The following is a 6000-nucleotide window of genomic DNA, read 5'->3' as shown; positions in this document are numbered from 1 at the left end:
AGGTCTTGGAGGAACGGATACTTGACATCAAAGTGGAGTTGTCACTAAGGGAAGTGCTTGGAATCGCGAAGAAGGAATTCCACGACTCCATCATGGCCTTGGTGAAGCGGAAAAGGCTTTCGATGGAGCCGGAGCCAGAGAAGCCGGTGGAGATGCGAATGACGCACCTAGAAGACATGGCCCTGGAGGACGAATTGGCGGAAAGCCATTACTCGAGGCTACATTGGGCCAGGGCCAATACGGAAACCCCTGTTCGGATCGAGGACGTCCAGGAGCCGGTGGTGGCGTTGGTAGACCACGGTTCGGAGATCAACTTGATGTCCATGGACTTCTACAAGAAGGGAAAGTGGTCGATCAACACCAAGCTCGGGTGGAAGATACGGGCACCAACGCGTGCCACGGAGGAGCTACACGAAGCCTACCCGAATGTACGAGTGAAAATCGGTGATGTCGAGATCGATCAACACTTTTTCGTGCAGGAGACGTCCTCGCATCCGGTGATATTCGGAGAACTGTACATCATGGCGGCGTGCATGGAGACAAAGGTGTTGGACAACGGTTCGGCATATGCACGAGTCAAGAGCCAAGATGGGCGTCACTCGGTCCAGTTCCTGACGGTGTGACCGAACCATGAGCGTAACTGCGAGACCCTCGGTGCCGAAAACCGAGGGGATTTGTAGACAGGGTGATCAAGGCGTGGGGCGGCGATAGTCCGGACACCCCGGAAAAACCCCACAGATGTACTATAGGCAAAAACACTTGTACCATAAGTAGAAAATTTTGGTTCTTCGATAGCGGTGGTTGTACAATAGCCGACATAGTTGGCCAGGAAAAGAAGCGGACGAAGACGCGACTTTGGGCATGCGGAGTTCTTGGCCCTAAAGAGGAAATCAACGGAGCCGTGGAGGCGGTCTCTTTCGACGACACCTTGGGGAAGTTACGGGAGGTGTTTGGAGAAGGCATTAATGAGGACCAGACGATTCTGGTATGTTCGGAAGAGATGTACGAAGTCATCGCCGACTTCGGTAGTGGACTCGAGTCAGATTGGATGGCCCAACTGGATACGAAGTACAAGATTGTGGACCGGAAGGTGAGGCCAGTCGCGGCACCCATGCCGGAGGGCAGCGAGTTACAGATAAAGGGGGCCGCGTTGGACCCAAGTTTACGAGATCCGGCCAGCATAGGACACACGTTCACCGACATAACGCTACGGGAGCTCAAGATCGGTGGGGGTGGTTTTCTACTGTCGGCGGAAGAGGACCGGTTTCGGAGAATGCTCGGGAGGCACGGAAAGGCTTTCACATTCTCGCTGGAGGAGATGGAGTGCGTAGACCCGAAGGTTGTGGAACCAATGGTGATCTTGATGGTACCACATGTGCCGTGGAATCTCAAACCGATTTCGATACCCAGAGCTCACATCCCGAAGCTGCTGGAGTTGCTGAAATAGAAGGTGGAGATGGGCATCCTCGAACCGTCGAGTGCCCCATATTCGAATCGGTGGTTTACCATGCCGAAGAAGAATGGCACATTGCGCTTCATACAGGACCTGCAGTCGGCCAACAAGGTGACCATTCGAAACACAAGTATCGGACCGACCATCGATGAGTTCGTGGAGGCCTTTGCAGGGAGGTCGATCTACTCGTTCGGGGATCTGTACTCAGGGTACGATTAGTTCCAACTAGCCGTAGAGAGCAGGGATGTCACGACGATGCGGACTCCTCTCGGCCTAGTTCGGATTTGTACCCTGCCGCAAGGAGGAACGAACTCAATGGCGCACATGGTGAATGCGATGAACAAGGTGTTGAGGGACTGCATCCCGGACATCACCATGCCATTTCTGGACGACATCCCGATCAAAGGATGTCCAATGGAGGACAAGGACGAGTCGGTCGGGCTCGACGGTTGCCGGAGGTTCGTGATGGATCACATCCGCGACTGCGAGAAGGTGCTACAAAGACTCGAGAGCGCGCGACTCACCTTCTCATGAGAAAAATCAGCCTTCGGACAACCGGAGATCTTGGTAGTCGAACACTGGTGCAGGCCTTACGGCCGGAAGCCGTCCCCGACAAAGGTAGAAGCCATCTCCGCGATGAAGGATGATTGTGGGTCAGTCACGGTGTCGCGAAGTTTTGCGAGTACGTGTTGGAGAAAGGCGGGACCACGGGGGTCTTGGACTAGGGAGTGACGGAACGTAGGAAGTCGTGCTTCACCATTTCCGGGGCATCCCAGAAGCACACCGGAAGCAACCGAAGGGAGAGAGAGAGAGAGAGCGGGCACGCAATATTGACTCTCACACACATATGTACATAAGCAAGAAAGAAACACTAAGACACACACACACGCTGTCGAGATGTTTTGCAAGTGCGTGTGGAAACGAGGCGGGACCGCGGGGGTCTCGAACCAAAGAGCAAGCGAGGGAGGAGAAGGAGAGAGAACCGGCTACGCAGGACCGGGAATACACAGGGACACGGCCCTTCAGCACGGAGAACGCGAACAGACACCGACACAGACAGATGCGAATGACTAACTATGTATATTAACAAAAATGGCTAACACGACTACAACCCTCGATGGGGCACAGGTTGGTTACAGCCGAACAGGCCGGCGAACAGAAGCCGGCGCTTGTTCGCTTTGACGCACAAAGGGGTAGCAGGTCGGAGATGCTGCCGGAAGCACTCGGGCGTTCCTCGAAACAGCGCGAGCCTCCTCGGAACCCTGCACAGAAAAGCTATGGAGCTCAAGAAGGAAGGAAACAGAGAGAGAAGCGTCCAGAAACGGTCCGACAGCACTTCGTCCTCTCCGCGCGAGATCCCTGCAACAGCTCTTTCCTGCTCCTTATATAGGCCGACGAGCAGGCCGTCCTGTCAGCTTTATTCCCTGTCCCTTTTGAACAGGGATCCGCTCCGTTCTTCACGCATCCGTGTAGTTACGCCGCCGACTCGTACAGTTCCTTAGCTCGCGCGCGCGACCGAAAAGACTGTTCGCGCGGTCTTTGTCTCCACTTGTGTTAGGGCCCGTTCCTGCCGATTATCCTCCTAATTCGCTTCTATGTACAACTTGGAGCGTGCGTGCGTGAAGAACCGGTTCCCACGCCTTGGTGCGCCGATTCCGCTTATGGACGGTTTTCTTCACGACATCCGCCCCCACCTAACGGCGCATCCTCCGGTATGCGCCAAGAGAGTTGGGACGGAGAAAACCGGCCCGTCTTCATTCCTCGCCCGTCGGTTCTTCCTCGTTTTCGGATCGTTCGTCACTGCTGACTAGGAGAGCCGGGTCCGGCTCGTCGTCGTGTCGCTTCTTGAACGCTTTGATCCGCTTCCCTGCAACCGGTATCGCCATTCTCGTGCCGTCGAGTTCCGCCAGGTGATATGTCCCGTTGTCATTGGCGCTCCGTACCACGTAAGGCCCGAACCACCTTCGTGCGAACTTCCGTGTAGCTCGGTGCTGGTTGTCGAGGCTGCTGTCGTAGACGAGCACCCAGTCACCTTCTTCGATTTTCTTCGGTCGGAGCCGGTGCGTTCGGTCGAACCTGGCTTTGTTCTTTGTCCTCGCCACCCGGAGCTTCTCCGCAGCCAGTTCCACGTCCTCCGGTCTCCGCTCGAGCTGTCGTATACGCGCGCCCAACAACTCCTCCCGGGTCATCTCGTCCCTCCAGTCGACCGTTGCCCACGTGGAGATCGTCTGTTCCATCGGCATGATCGGCTTCTGGCCGAACATGAGCTCCGTCGGCATGTACCCGGTTACCGAACTGTGCGTGGTCCGGTCTGCCCACAAAGCATAAGGTAGCAGCCGCGGCCAGTTACCGACTCGGCCTCCGCATGCCCGAACCAACGCCTTGACGATCGGCCCGTGTCCGCGCTCCACCTTTCCATTCGCCTCCGGATTGTACGCAGTGGTGAGCGAGAGCTTGACTCCAAGCCGGTCGAACAGCTCCGCGGCTTCTTCGGCGTCCAACTCCCCTCGGTCAGCCACGATCTTCCCGACGCACCCGTACCGGCATATCACGTCCTCGATTAGGAACCGACATACGGCCGCGGTCGTTTTGTTCGGAAGGGCCCGGCCTTCCACCTGGTTCGTCAGATCCTCCCGCGCTAGGACCAGGTACCGCATATGTCCTACCCCCATTGGCATCGTCACCAGATCTACCATCCATTTGAAGTGGATGGTCGGAGGGTACGTTGGGTGAAGCTCGTCCCGGTGTCGGACCACGGAGTGCATCTGACAGCTCTCGCAAGTTATCACGAATCGATGCACGTCCCGGTACAGTCCCGGCCACCAGTACTTCTCCTTTATCTTCTCGAACGTGGCCCAAGTTCCACGGTGTCCGGCCCAAGGGCTGTCATGGTAGGCCGTCAGCAGCTCCTCCTGTTCTTCCTTCATCGCCACCACCCGGAGCGGAGCGCCGTCCCTCTTCTTCGGGTGCTTCCATAGATAGCCATCCCGGAGGAAGAACCGGTACGCTTTCTTCCGGATCCGGTTGGCCTCGTCTTTCGTCCATGACGCATCCGGCGCCATTGTCCTCAAGAACCCGCCGATCTGCAGCCACTCCCCGTCGTACTTGCTCGCGTCGAAGTCGTTAAGCGCCGGAGTGCTCGTCCTGTCGGTTGTTACGTATGCTGCCTCGAAGAAGTCCACGCCGACCTCTTCGTCCTCCGAAACCATGCCGCCCTCGTCATCGAACCTCGCCCTCGAAAGCATGTCGGCCATGTCGTTGTCTTTCCCGGAAATGTGTTGTATTTCCGGGTCCAGGGACTTGATGTACGCTATCCACCTGAGCATTGCCAGGTCCGGCGTCGCGCATCCGGAAACCATGCCGAGAATCGGCATGCAATCCGTCTCTATGATTACCTCTGTCCCGATCAGATAGTCCTTGTCGGCCTTCACCGCCGAAACGATACCCCAGAGTTCGCGTTTAACATGGGCGTATCCTCGCTGCCGCTCACTGAGGACCTTTGCGCCGAATCGGATCGGAAACCGATTGTCGTCCTCGTCTTCTTGGTTGACGACCCACCCGATCCCGGTCGGACTCGTGTCAACCGTTATGTACACTGGGGTGCCCTTCCTGTAGACGGCCTTTCGGAGCGCCGGTGCTGCCGAAAGAGCCGCCTTCAGCTTCCGGACCGACTCCGTGTGCTTGTCTAGCCATTGGAATCTTCGCCCTTTCTTCAATAACCCGTACAGCGGCTCAGCGACGTGCGCATAATGCGGGATCCATATGTGGTAGAAGGCGCATGCTCCCAAGAATCGTCGTACTTCCATGACCGAACTGCAATCAGGCTTCATCGCAGAGATGGCTTCTACCTTTGCCGGAGACGGTTTCCGGCCATATGGTCCACATAAATGTCCGACCACCATGATTTCCGACTGCCCGAAGGCTGACTTCTCCCCCGAGAAGGTGAGCCTCGCATCCTCTAGCCTTTGCAGCACCTTCTCGCAGTCGTCGATGTGCGTCATCACGAATCGCCGGCATCCGTCCGGCCCGATCGTCTCGTCCTTCTCTTCTACCGGGCATCCCTTGATCGGGATGTCGTCTAGAAACGGCATGGTGATGTCCGGGATGCAGTCCCTCAGCACCTTGTTCATTGCATTCACCATGTGGGCCACCGAGTTGGTTCCTCCTTGCGGCAACGTACACATCCGCACTAGACCGAGGGGAGTTCGCATCGTCGTAATGTCTCTGCTCTCCACGGCTAGCTGGAACTGGTCGTACCCTGAGTATAGATCACCGACCGAGTAAATCGACCTTCCGGCGAAGGCCTCCGCGAACTCGTCTATGGTCGGTCCGATCCCTGCGTTCCGAATGGTCACTCTGTTGACCGGCTGCAGGTCTTGAATGAAGCGCAACGATCCGTTTTTCTTTGGTACGGTAAACCATCGGTTTGAATATGGGGCGCTCGACGGCTCGAGAATGCCCATATCAACTTTCTGCTTCAACAGCTCCATCAACTTCGGGATGTGAGCTCTCGGAACCGGAATTGGCTTGAGATTCCACGGTACATG

The sequence above is a fragment of the Azolla caroliniana genome, unplaced genomic scaffold, assembly GCF_043228905.1.
Source record: "Azolla caroliniana isolate FFs.n. ecotype wild unplaced genomic scaffold, voAzoCaro1.0.p SCAF_20, whole genome shotgun sequence".
Lineage (NCBI taxonomy): Eukaryota > Viridiplantae > Streptophyta > Polypodiopsida > Salviniales > Salviniaceae > Azolla > Azolla caroliniana.
The sequence above is the reverse complement of the archived record's forward strand: the minus strand, read 5'-3'. Positions refer to the sequence as shown.